General features: G+C 39.7%; 1 protein-coding gene and 1 non-coding gene across 3 annotated transcripts in view; one reads left to right on the plus strand and one right to left on the minus strand.

Moving 5' to 3' along the window:
* The window catches only part of CORIN (corin, serine peptidase), a 207763-nt gene that overhangs the window by 9390 nt on the left and 184534 nt on the right, over positions 1 to 13839 (plus strand). The gene's annotated exons all lie outside the window — the stretch shown is intronic.
* On the minus strand, positions 11672 to 11778 carry LOC138999849 (U6 spliceosomal RNA). Its single transcript, XR_011469461.1, has one exon. It is a non-coding gene; the product is annotated as a U6 spliceosomal RNA (small nuclear RNA).

The following is a 13839-nucleotide window of genomic DNA, read 5'->3' on the forward strand; positions in this document are numbered from 1 at the left end:
CGCTCAACCATTGAGTCTCTCAGGTTGGGCTTGGGCTTTGCTTTTTTTTTTTTTTTTTAATCTAGCGAAGAATTTCATTTTTTCCCTCTTGATTTGAAACCTCAGTTGCTCTCCCTAGAGAAGGTTGAAAGAAGAGATGTTGCTTTCAAAGTCTAGACTCCATTATAAGTATGAGTAAGACAAAAATAAGACAATTGAAATTTAACACCATCCTGCTTCCCTTTTGGTCTCTAGTATCACCATCCAACAGAAATAATGTCAGCCACATGTGTAATTTAAAGCTCACTGGTAGCTACATTTGAAAAGCAAAAAGAAATAGATCAGTGTGATTTTAATAATTTATTTAATTCAACATATCTAACATTTTATAATTTTAACATGAAATGAACATTATTAGTGAAATATTTTACTTTCCTTTTTCTCATGCTCAGTCTTTACATTCCAATATACTTACAGCATGACCCAGTTCAGATGAGTCACATTGCAAGTACTCAATAATCACCATGGCTCGTGTCTACCATAGAACACGGTATAGAGCAGGGGTGGGCAAACTTTTTGACTCGAGGGTCACAATGGGTTCTTAAACTGCACCAGAGGGCCGGAACAAAAGCATGGATGGAGTGTTTGTGTAAACTAATATAAATTCAAAGTAAACATCATTACATAAAGGGGTATGGTCCTTTTTTTTTTAGTTTTATTCATTTCAAACGGCCAGATCCGGCCCGCGGGCCATAGTTTGCCCACGGCTGGTATAGAGTCACAAGGCTTGTGGCAGTTTGGGTATGTCCCCCTGGGCCCTCCCAATATATCCATGTCCTAATCCTCAGGACCTGTAAATGCCACCTTGCATGGCAAAGGGACTTTGCACATGTGGCTAGTTAAGGATTTGAGATGGGAGATTACCCTGGGTGATCTGCGAGGGCCTGCTGTAATCACAATGTCCTCATAAGAGGGAGGCAGGCAGGGCCGGAGTCAGAGGAGAAGGCAATGAGGAGATGGATGCAGAGATGGGAGAGATGTGCTTTGAAGAGGCGGGATGGGCCGCCAGCCCAGAGGCAGACAGGCAGTCACTGGAAGCTGACCAAGGCCAGGAAAAGACCCTCCCCTCAGAGCCTGCAGAAGGATGCAGCCCTGACCACACTTGACTCTAGCCCAGTGACACGGATTTCCGACTTCTCACCTCCAGAATTACAAGAGAATATAAACTGTGTTGTAAGCCACGGTGGCAATTTGTTATAGCAGCCACGGGAAAGTAATACATTACTAACACTCTAATAGTACCATCACTTTCAAGTCCCTTTTGAGAAGGCGTTCCCGGGGCCACATCATAGGCAGTTACAGTTGGCTTCCTGGCGGCGTGGCCGAGGGCACCCATGTACAGTCGGGCACCCTAGGGCTGGTGTGCACTGCCGCCCTCCTCACTGGGCGCCGGCGGCTGTTTCTTACTCTGACTCCACTGTAGCCTTTGATGGCAAACACTTTGTGTCTCTTCACTCTCCTTGAGGATGAACAGGGGCGAAAGGCTTTTACCATGAGGGTACACACACCGGAGGAAGAAATGGCTTAAAAAGATACTGGCTCTCTTTACTATCTATCTGCTCAATGTTTTTGTAAATCTAAATATATGCTAACTATAAGGTCGCTTAATTTAAAAATGTACTGCCATGTGGGTTTGGTAGGGACAAAGTTAAACTCATACCTTTATCTATGAATGTTAGTGAATGTGTGGTTAGGCCAGTCATTCCCGAAAACCAGTAATGTACGTGAGAATCACCTGGAGAGCCCGGCACACCAGGGATTGCTGGGTCCAGAGCCAGTGTCTAACTCAGGGGTGGGCAAACTTTTTGACTCGAGGGCCACAATGGGTTCTTAAACTGGACCGGAGGGCCGGAACAAAAGCATGGATGGAGTGTTTGTGTGAACTAATATAAATTCAAAGTAAACATCATTACATAAAAGGGTACGGTCTTTTTTTTTTTTTTTAGTTTTATTCATTTCAAACGGGCCAGATCCTGCGGCAGGCCAGGCTGTAGTTTGCCCACGGCTGGTCTAACTTGTAGGTCTAGGGTGGGGGAGGGGGGCAAGCATTTGCATTTCTAACCGGTTCCAGGTGATGCTGATGCAGAGGGCAGGCAGGTAGGCAGGTAGGCAGGTAGGCAGGGAGGACCCCTCTGAACACCAGGCCTGCAGGAGGGACCCGCGGGCCTCGCCTCCACCAGTGCAGGGTAAGACCCCAGGCCTGTGTTCCCTTCCGACCAGGGCACAGAGTCAGTCCCCTTCCAACAATAGCTCCGCGGTGGTTGCTAAGGGACTTCAGACTCAGCACCACTCCTCTTGCGGGCTCTGTTTTGTGTCTCCCACCCGGAGGTCTAAAGTAGATGACCATCCGGAGATCCCCAAGTCTCAGCTAAAAATACCTCATTTGTCACAGGCCAGCTGGCTGCTCAGGTTTCCCAGCTGGAGTGCCTCCCCCAGCCCTGGGGCTGCCCCAGTGGAAAGTCAATCAGCAGAAAATACCTGGTTAAAAATAGCCCTGGGGAGGCCCCTCAAAGCTCTCAGCCCAGCTGCCCACTAGCGGGGACCAATTCTGGATTTGGGGTGGAGGTGGGAGGATGAAGCTAGGAATGGCGGGAGGACTGCCTGGCGTGGCCAGTTTCATTCCCTAGAAGAGTTAGGGCAAACTGGAGAGACCAGCCCCCTCCATCCCCTGGTCTTTGTGTTTATTCAATTTAAAATCTAGACTTGGTAACTATAGTCCTAACCTGGCCTGGGGTGATTTTCATCCTGCCTTCGTCTGCATAACAATAATGCTGAGCTTCCCGACCTTTCACAATTACACAGACTAGTCTTGCTGAACCTGGCCTAGGTGAGCAAGTGCAGTGGCTCTTAGGAAGGAAGGAACTGCCCAGAGGACTGGATGAGCTGACTTGTATGGTCGGGTCTGGGCCACCTTGGGACAACCTCAGCTGGCCTGCTTGATCCCTCCTGATAGCACCTACAGTTCTGTTTGTATTGTTTTAACTTTATTCTATCAGCCAAATGCCAATAAGAGGAACAAAAATGCTCTCTATATTTCGACTAGCAAGATTCTCCAATCATTTCATGTGAGAAACTCCGAAAATCGGGCAACTGTCTCCCCTCCTTCTTTGAAGAGAGCTTTACAGTTGACATACAATTTTATGTTAGTTTTAGGGGTACAACATGGTAATAAGACATTTATTTAACTTTGGAAGTGCCCCCGGTAAGTCTAACACCCACCTGACATCAATCAGAGTCATTACAATATTACTGACCACATTCCCCATGCTGGACTTTACATCTCCGTGCCCAGAAAAACTATTTATTCTCCTTAATGAAAGTAAACAAAACCCATGGGATAAATACTTTAATTTAATAAATACTTGGATTTAGTATTTAAAAAAAATTTTAAACACCATATAGCACTTAAGCACTTAGACTTTTCTTTAAAAATGTTTGCTGTTCTGCCTGGCTGGCATGGCTCAGTGGTTGAGCGTCAACCTATGAACCGGGAGGTCATAGTTCAATTCCCGAGGTCAGAGCATATGCTGGGTTGTGGGCTGATCAATGATTCTCATCATTGATGTTTCTCTCTCTCTCTCTCTCCCTCTCCTTTCTTCTCTGAAATAAATAAAAAAATATATTAACAAAAAAGAATCAACCAATGAACGCATGAATAAGTAGAACAGCAAATTGATGTTTTTCTCTCTATTGCGCTCTCTCTCCTCTTCTCCATCTCCCCTCCTCTCTCTCTAAAATAAATTTAAAAAATATTCAAGAAGGCTGAAGGATCCAGATCTTGTGATTTTATTCCTCTTTCATGTTATAAGAAAAGAGTGAAAAAAGGAACAACACCAATTGCTTTCTATAGACTTCAAACCTTTGTTTGCATTTTCCTATTCCTTGTCTGTTGGTGAACAACTGGGTCCTGAATTTGTTCTGTGGGAGCAGCAAGGCGGACTCTCATGGTGCCCTGAAGGGCAGCACAGTGGCCGAGAGCCCACAGGTGAGGATGCCCTAGGGTGGAGGGCCAGAGCCTGAACAGGAGGAGGAAGGGTGGATGGGTACGTGAACCAGGGTGGGATGTGAGAGCTCCCTCAAATTGACCATAGTGCCCTCACAGCAGAGGGTGCTGGGACAGTGAGCGATGTGTTACTGGCTGGGACTGATGGAATGATTGCACATATTAACAATAAGCCAGCTTTCTTACTGTTGGAAAAAAGCAGTTACAGAAAGGTAAAAAAATATATCTAGAACCCTATAATATGGGATTGGAATTGGAGATATGAGTGTAAGTGTATATGTTTCAACATATAAAGGTAAATATAGAACTGAGAGTGGTAAAGGGGCATAAGAGGTACCAACCTCCAGTTATTAAAAAAATAAGTCATGTAGATATTATGTACAGTAGAGGGAAAATAGTCAATATCTTCATAGTAACTTTATATGGTGACAAATATTTATTAGACTTATCGTAAGGAATATAAATATCAAATTACTATTTTATACAACCAGAACTTGTATAATATTGTATGTCAACTATATGTTAGTTTTAAATAAATGTAATTGTGTTATTGGTATGCCCTGTGAGTACCAAGGAACACCCAGATCTTGGTTTGAAACACCATTTTCTACAAAAAGGAACCAGGCTCCTTAGAGAAATGGCTGATGGCAAGAATGAGGCAAGGAAAGCAACATGAGTCCAAAACCTCCTGTTCCAGAAAGCAAGGAACAGCCCAGAGAACTCTGGGTGCGTGTTAACAAGACAGTAGTCAGCTTGAATTGAATCTCACTAGCCAAATGGAGGGCAATTTGACCATCAAAATAAATAATGATAGGAACAGATTATAAGCCATTAGATAAAATAGGAAACCCGTGCATATGTTAAAAAAATAACGAAGTTATTTACATAATTTCAATACCTCACCATAAATTACTTAATGATTACATGGCCAGGGAGAGGAGAACAATATTACAGGGAGAGCTGGCAGACACTGTCTTTACCATGTGATTAATATGATTATCATTCGTAAAGGAACAAATTGAGAGGATGGAGTGAGAAGAATGTAGTGTCACTTTTGTGATATTTCTGCTAAAGGTGTCTGAATTTAATCCAAAATCCCAGCTAAGGAACATTCTGCAAAATAACTGGCCTGTAATTTACAGACAAAGTCATGAAAGTTAAAGGAAGACTGAAGGAAACCAAGGACACATGAACATGTGGTCCTAAGTTAGACCCTTTGGTATAAGGGGTATTATTGGGCTATTAGCAAAACTTGAATGGGTTCTGAGAACTAGATGGTATCAGTGAATCCATGTAATTTCCTGTGGGTTTATAGGATAATGTCCTTGTTTGTAGGAAACACCCACTAACAGATTTTTTTCCGAGTGATAGGGCATCTGGTTAGCAATTCACTCGCAAATGGTTCAGATAAAAGCTTCTTTACACTGTACTTCTAACTTTTCTATAAGTATGTGGTTTTTTTAAAGGAGGAAAAATAAATTTAATTTGATAATTTCAAGAGATTTAAAAACTTTTTGTATTTGTATCTATACTAAGATAAACTTTATTTGTAATCATTGCAACTACTTTTGAAGTTAAATTTATTGGGGTAACATTGGTTAATAACATTACATAAACTTTAGCTGTACAACTTTATAATATGACATCTGTATATTCTATTCTGTGCTCACCGTCTGAAGCCTAGTCTCCTTCTGTCACCATATATTTAACTCCCCTTACCCTTCTCCTCCCCCACCCCCTGCCCCTCTGGTAACCACTATCTGCATCTATGAGTTTGTGTTTTTTTGTTTGTTTGGCAACCTTGTTTTGAAAGCAGTAAATAAGTTAGTGTACTATTAATATACAATTTAGTCTTATATTCCAAAAGGAGAATTTTTTCTAATTTCTTCAATGAAAAACAGGATTATTTATAGTCACTTAATTCACAATCATAATTTTTAACTGTATTTTCTTTGGAAGGGATAAAAGCCAATACATCAAGAATAGGCAATTATTAAACATTTAAAGACATCTTTTTCATTAGTTTAGTCCGTCTTAATTTGGATCTAGAGGTTCGCCTTTTCATAAATTAGATACATCCATAATATTACACATATTTTAAAACATTTATCATTTATATGTTTGGTTTTGTCTCAAAATGCAGACAACTTTAGCACTGGTAAGAAACTCAAGAGAATTGACACATGTTATTCTTTGCGAAATACTGTATTATGATTTTTAAAATGTTTTAGTACTTGGGAATACTAACTGTGGAAGGATGTCAAAAACAAAATTAAAAAATATGATGGATGGACCAATGAGGTTTATACTCTCAAAAGCCGTCTTTTCATCAGCAGCTTCTTGTCATTTTAGGAAATGTTATGCAGTTCTTAATATTTTGGGCTCCCTAATCATAAATATTAAACATTCAGAACAGTTTATATTGTAAATATATGTTAACATTATAAACACTTGAAACCATCAGTGGAAAGAAGCTGGGAAGGTAAATTATTTAATTATAGCTGAAATAATTCTAGTAATTCAATTTTGAGTGTTTATAAGAAATATTATTATTTCTTGTCACTGAGTATTTTCAGCATTAGGCTGCTTCTTGTTGTAGGTTTTAATAAAAGGGTTGAAATCAGTTTTCTATGTTCATTTTGACATTACCACAAATTATTTACCTTGTACTTACCATATAGCACTTAGCACAATAACAATTAAATGACTATTTGTATAACTATTCTTTCTCTTCTGATAGACTGTTGTTCTGTGAATATTATTTTCAGTATCTGCTTGTAATAGCTGTCCAGTATTGAAGGTGTACTTCCCTAATTGTTCTTGCATTGCACTGCCTATCTGAAGCTTTAAGGAGCCAACTTTCCAGTAACTTCTCCCATCCTAGCCTCCTTGGGGGAAGTCAATTCATACGTTCTTTTAGATCTCACCCTTCCTCCTCTGTTCTAACATCTCCCTCTTTCTAATGGCTTCTTTTAAGAGTATTAGAAAAAAAAAAGAAAGAAAAAAAAGAGTATTAGACTTTGATGCAACTCTTTACCATTCTGTACCTAGTCTAGTGAAATATATGAAGTAGAGTGAAGTATATGATGAATGTTAAGTTTGCTTTTGCTCTGGGTATTCACAAAGAAATTGCTGCTCCATCCAGGACATAAAATCCTTACTTGTATGTTTTTTTACTGCAGGATTCCTTTCAGCAGGTAGGTTCAGTAGGTTAAATGTTTTCAACATCTGTTTATGTTTTACTTTGCATTGAAATGCCTGAAATGGATTGTTGTAGAGCATAAAATCCATTTTGTCTTGTATGCAGTCCCTGATTATTTTCAGCTGTAGAAAGTCAATATTTTAGTTCTTGACTCACTTTGCCAATCTGTTTCAATTTTTAAAAGTCACAACATGTCCATTGTTATTGGGTCAGTGACTCAATTAGGTCTCTGAGATTTGCACAAATTCGGCAGCTTCCTTAGAGCTACATGAAAAATAGTTTTGGCTTCATTTGGCAATCTATTAGGCTCCTCTGGATTTTGCCATAGCTCCCTTAGAAATGTTGTAACTTATAATCAGGATGTGAAATTTAAAACGCTTTTATGAATAAATCTCAAATATTTTAATTTCTGGAGGCATGAATAACCCAACCCTCCTTTTTTTTCTCTCCCTGTAGCCTTCATTGTTTCCCAAAAAATATACTGAAAAAAAATTACTTCTAAAACTGTCCAATATATGCAGAAAGAATTCTGATATTATATCTGCATGAAAGTAAATCTTTTATTATGTTAAGACTTGTGTCTGCCATAAAATGATAAGGTTGACATGTTTGAACTTGGGGGCAAAGTCATCTCAAAACAGGATGCTGGGCCCAGCCAGGGTTGCTCAGTGGTTGAGTGTTGACCTATGAACCAGGAAGTCATGGTTCGATTCCCTGTCAGGGCACATGCTGGGTTGTAGGCTTCATCCCCAGTGGGGATCATGTAGGAGGCATCAGATCAATGATTCTCTCTCATCATTGATGTTTCTATCTCTCTCCCTCTCTTTCCTCTCTGAAATAAATAAAAATATAGTTTTTAAAAAGTTATTTGGAAAAGAAAAAGTTAATTGGAAAAATCCCCACACAGGATGCCGGGTCCTATCTACCTTGTGTAGGTAGGGAGTTGCCTGTGTTTCTTTCCAAATCATCTGTGACTATACAGAAATATGACCTTCCCACCTTGCTCTGAAAGAAACAGGGTTTACCTTAGAAAGTTCTCCTTGTTGCCTCTGAAGACATCTCACTTGAGTAAAGATTATAGCTTTCCACCAGGGAGACTGAATTGAGCAAACCCCATTTTATGCATGGGAGAGAAATTGGGAGTTAGAGCTTTCTGAACTTGAAAGGAACATTGCTAATACTGTTTTTTACTTTTCTTTTGTTTTAACAATTTTATTTTTTTGGGGGGTGGGGAGGGAAATATTTGTGGTCAGAGCAAGACATTTATTTTCTATTTCTTATGTGCAGATATGGAAATATGGTTAGGACAGGGTGGTGACTTTATAAGGTCTCCTAGATTTCAGTGGTGGAGATGACATTGTTCAAGCTGCCTCTGAAACATTCCAATCTCTTCTCTCATATTTCAGACGTTAGCTAAACAATGCTACCCTCAAATCAGAAACGCTGAAGTGATCCTGAGTATTGGATTATTATTATCTCGTCTCCTCAAAGAGAAAACATTTTGTCGGTATTTATTCTCCATATTGAACACCCATTCTGGGATATGTGGCTATGAAACTCGGGGGACGACTATCTGGTGCTGCTGTTGTTATGTTGATTTTCAAAGGAGAATGTGGACAGGGTTGGCTTGTGGAACCATGCGTTCTGGTGTGAATTGGGTAATTTCATTTTGAGGGAGTGCAGGAGTTATTTGAACTTTGTATGCTTCAATTAAATGCCAGAAAATGGATGAAAAGACTTACTGAAAACCAGATGCTTGTTCTTCATGCCTCTTGGGACATCAAAAACAAGCAGCACAACAAAAGGCATTTGGGTTTGATGGAGTTCACTCACAGATGAGCTTGGTGGCATTGGTAGAGTGGGAGGATTGTGGAGTATTGATAGATACCTGATTTGAGAAGCGTCTAAATCACTGATCTCTTATTCAATAAATCTACCTTTACTTCATGTAAAGTACTCTTTCACAGTTTATTGAGCACAGAGAGAATAACATCTAGTACTAGAAGATTTTCTTATGTAAGAAGGTAACAGTTGGCTCATTTTTGCTCAGTGGGCAAAACAATTCAGATCTCATTTTGGATTGATGGTTGGGTAAGACAAAGTGCTGAGGTAAATATTTCTTAGAAAGTATACTAGTAGTCTTAGTGTCTGCAGTTTTTCAGGACTATGAGGGTATTAACCTGTGACAGTTAATATCCCCCCAGAGTTTAGAGGGAGCTTTTGTGTCCTGTTCAGGCCACACCTATCAGAGTGACCTTGTCATCCTTGGAGGCTGTTGTCTGCACTTTGAAACAGCCACGTGTGAATACGTTGCAGTTTACTACCTTCCTGACTAGAGAACTAAGCCCCAAACCAATACATAATGTTAATTGTGGATGCATTTTTATTTTTAATTGTTTTTAACATTGTAAGCAACTCTTGTAGGACAGATGGCCATGGAATTCTGCCATAATTTTGAATACAGTTCTATCCATTAAAATGCACACTCTCATTTTGTTTTAAGAATATTTTGATACTTTGACTTGGTCAAATCATAAACTTCAAAGCAGTAGAGTTTTACTAAATCCACCAGATCGATATATGAATTAGGACACCCTTTGGGTAGCAATATTTGTGCACCTCAAATTAACAGACTGTTGATTAAGCATCCTGTGTTGGCTCAGACTACATAATTGTATTTTAAGAATATAATCATTTTGGTATTTTATAAAATCCATAGTCTAATGTCACATTTTGAAAGTAGAATTAATCTTTAGATTTTAAAATACTCTGTTAACCAGTAACAATTTGTACACTACTTCAAGTTTTCCTGATCTTTGGTTGTAATTTAAACAAATCTTCGTTGAAATGAAAACATCAGCTTATCTCTATGTTCGACACTGTACCTTAAGAATAGCAAGGTGATGTTAACCTCCTTGTAGACCATATCTTTAGGTGACTATTATCACTTACAGAGGTATTGTAGGTCAAGGGTGGCACCTGCTTAGCAAAACTTTGAAATAAGGAATAGATTATTTTTTGTTTTTGTTGTTAATTAGGTTTTTGATATGTTAAATGTGAACTTGAATCTCCTTTCTATTTCAATCTTTACTATGGAAAATTATGTTTCTTATACTACCTGTAGTCTAAGCAGAATGATATCCATATCTTTGAAAACTAATGATCAGGGCCAATACTTGCATTCCATCCTCAGGGCAAAAGATTCTAATTTATAGACATTGTAGGAGATTTCACATGTCCCAGAAGTCTGCCACCAATGGATTTCATGTAACCCATCTACATCCCTTCCTTTGATTGCATTGTATAAATACAGATGTAACCTGCCATTCTCCAGAGCATTATCTCAATTCGTTGAGGTTCTGCGTTCCGGCATTTGTCGACAGTTTGGCTCAAATAAACTCACAAAAATTCTTTATAGGTTTGAATGTTTTTATGTTAACATTACGAAACAAACAATAAAAAATAAGGTTGGTGGAAAGGCTGGCAATATCTGGACTAGGTCATCTTGCAATCCCTTTAAGACCCCACATTTTCTATGTACTTCAGCAATCTCCTATCTGGTTTCCCCATATCCTCACATGCCCCCTTCCAATCTCTAGCTGCACCCCAGGTGTTCTTTTCAAAATGCTCATTTGGATATGTCACCTTAGGCTTAAAACCCTCCAGGGACTTAAGAGACAAAGACCAATATCCTTAACGCAGTATAGAAGACAAACTTCAATGTGCATGTGAGTTGCGTGGGGCCTGAGGTTCTGCAATCCTTACCAGCTACTAGGGATACTGATGCTGGTAGTCTGAGGACCGCCCTTTGAGGAGCAGGATCTGGAGATCCGTCTAGGCCTGCCCTGCCTGTACCAGACTCATTGCTCCCACTGCTTTGCATGCCTGCCACCTGCTCTACACGGCTGCCACCTGGCTCTTTCCAGCTCCTGATAAGTACTCTCTGCCTGGGAGGACCTCCCTCCAACTCCCAACCTGCTGAAGTCATGCCCTTTTAACATCAGCTCAATAACAAGGGTTGGAGAGGTTGTAGCCTCATTGACTGCTGGTGGGAATGTAGACTGGTACAACCACTATAGAAAGCAGTCTGGCGATATTCCTTTTGCTGTCATCCTAGCTGCATAAAGCAGGGTTCTTGAAATTGCTGTGTAAAAAGTCACCCCATGTAAAAATCCATGTGGAACAGGGAGTGGTTTCCAATTTGATTCCTATGTTTGAGGGGTTGTGCAGAGCCCAACAGATGCACACATCCCATTAGTAAGTAATCGTGGTTAAGAATGACATGCAAATATTTTTAAATTTTAATTTATGTGTAGTATTTTTTCACCTGGTTACTAAGTTTTTAGGATACAAATATTTATAAAATTGTTGAACTAAACTACTTAATAAATGGAACTGTTAGTCATTTCTTGCTTTTTTTGTTTGTTTTAAATATGGAACACTTCACAAATTTGCATGTCATCCTTGTACAGGGGCCATGCTAATCCTCTCTGTATGGTTCCAATTTTAGTATATGTGCTGCTGAAGTGAGCACATTAGTCATTTCTTTAAAAAATGTCCTTATTGATGTTAGAGAGAGGGAAAGGGAGAGGGGGAGAGAGAAACATTGAGCCTGCAATGGAGGCATTGTGCCCTGACCTGGAATCAAACCTGCGACCTCTTACTGCATGGGATGACACTGAACCTACTGAGCCACAGAGGCCAGAACCTGTTGGGATTTCTTTCGATCTGGGACTACTGAAACCATTACTTGGATGCAGAGAGTGCTGTGTACCAAGAATGTCTGGGGATCTCTCTTTTAGGGGGTCAATAGAGTTACAAGGCTACTTATTTTCATGTTAACATAGGTGGTATTTAAAAAATGTCTGTAATAAAATCCACAATTTACTTTTTGAAACACATAATTTTCTGACTAACTTTGAAGCTTATAATGATGAAAGTGAGTATGGAATTGAACTAAGAGTGGTTTTTTTCTGAGCAGCATGCAAGGGTGGTTTCTTTCCAAGGTTCTTGTCCAGGTGGATTCTAAGAATGAAGCCACGGACAAAAGGTGGCATATGAAAAGGTGGAAATTGATTGGAAACTAGTACGGACTTAGAGCGTAGCCCGCTAAGCTCCCTTTCCTAAGGTTTATAAAGGCTGCAGGTCTTTGTTTCTTGGTGCTGCCTTCCAATTGGTAGAATAACATCTTCAAAGTGTAAAAACCACGTGGTGCCCCCTCTCTTGCTCCCCCTTCAGTGGTAGAATTCTCTGTCTCCTGTGAAAACCTGTTTCCCTCTTTCTCCCCATACCCTGTGGCTTCTCCCTATCTTCTGTGAATGGATGTCTTCCTCTCCCCTTATCCTGTGGCACCTTTTGTTCTCTGTGAATGTATGCCTTTTGGCAGCTCCAAGCCCCCAACCAACTATGCCTTCCTCCCCCATGAACCCCCTAATTCCTAAAGCTCCCTAAACCTGCCCATTTTACCCCTAAAACTCCTTTCAGCAGTCCCATAAAAAATGATTTTATTATATTTTAATATATTTTCCCTGAAAGGAAAAGATTTTTACTTTTCTACCAAATACATTTTCTTCTCCAAGTGTTTTTGGATGATTTGGGAATCGTCTTTGTAAGGCGTATATTATTTTAAAAAAGAGGCAGTATTTGTATAATTATGTACAGAGTAATTTTTGCTCAGGTGCTTTAATCCACTCATTTATTCAGCAGGTAATAATCCATTCCGGACTGTGTTCAGGTGCTGTTCTAGATGCTGGGCTACCCTCATGAGAAAAGGGTAATATTTATACATATAGAGAGATACAGCTGTGTTAGTATTACTTATGCTGTGATTATGTTTTTACAGGGGCAGGAGTAAATTTGTACTTTCTAATCTTATAAGTATTTGTTGGTTGTTATAGATTATAGTTCATGTTGCAGTAGTATTTCAGTTTGAGTAGCCCTGAAACTCATGTTTCCCTTTTTTTCTACTGATGTAACACATATAGTCTTGATAAAATTTGTATTTTATTTTGAAGATTATTTTATGTTTGAACCTTTGTGAAGCAACCATGTTTTACAACAAAAATTAGGCAGTTTTGTCTGCCAGTTGCCACTAAAAAGTGATATCAGGTTTCATTATGGGCCCTAATGAAGATTTACAAAGGTCTGGAGCTACGAGGAAAGGTCTATGTTTGCTATTTAAAAATGTACCAGTAAGTCACATGTGTAGGGCTGGCGACTGATGCCATGTGTGTGGGTGACATTGTGGGTGCCGAGGTTCTTGTTCCGGCATCTAGAAGGGTTCAGCAATCTGGAGAAGGGCTGTGTGTAACTTAAATAAGAGTCCAGAGACGGAGCATAATTTTGAAAGGCATTTGGGAGTCAGAGGAGCCTAGCTAAAGAAACTAAGATCTCCTCATCTCAGGACCCCTTGCTTTTTATTAACACAATTTGCCCTAAGGTAAAGTGGAGATATCTTCAAAGGGTCAGGTTTCCTATACAGAGTCCATTGTCAGATTGGAAGAATTTGTCTATGGCTGTTCAGGTGTTTGGCCAGTAGGAGGCAATAACATGTAGATTAAGATGCCCTGAACTGTCTGGCAGCAAGCAGTCATCC

This window comes from Myotis yumanensis, unplaced genomic scaffold (genome assembly GCF_028538775.1).
Source record: "Myotis yumanensis isolate MYYU_CA2020_CCGP unplaced genomic scaffold, mMyoYum1.0.hap1 SCAF_1, whole genome shotgun sequence".
NCBI lineage: Eukaryota > Metazoa > Chordata > Mammalia > Chiroptera > Vespertilionidae > Myotis > Myotis yumanensis.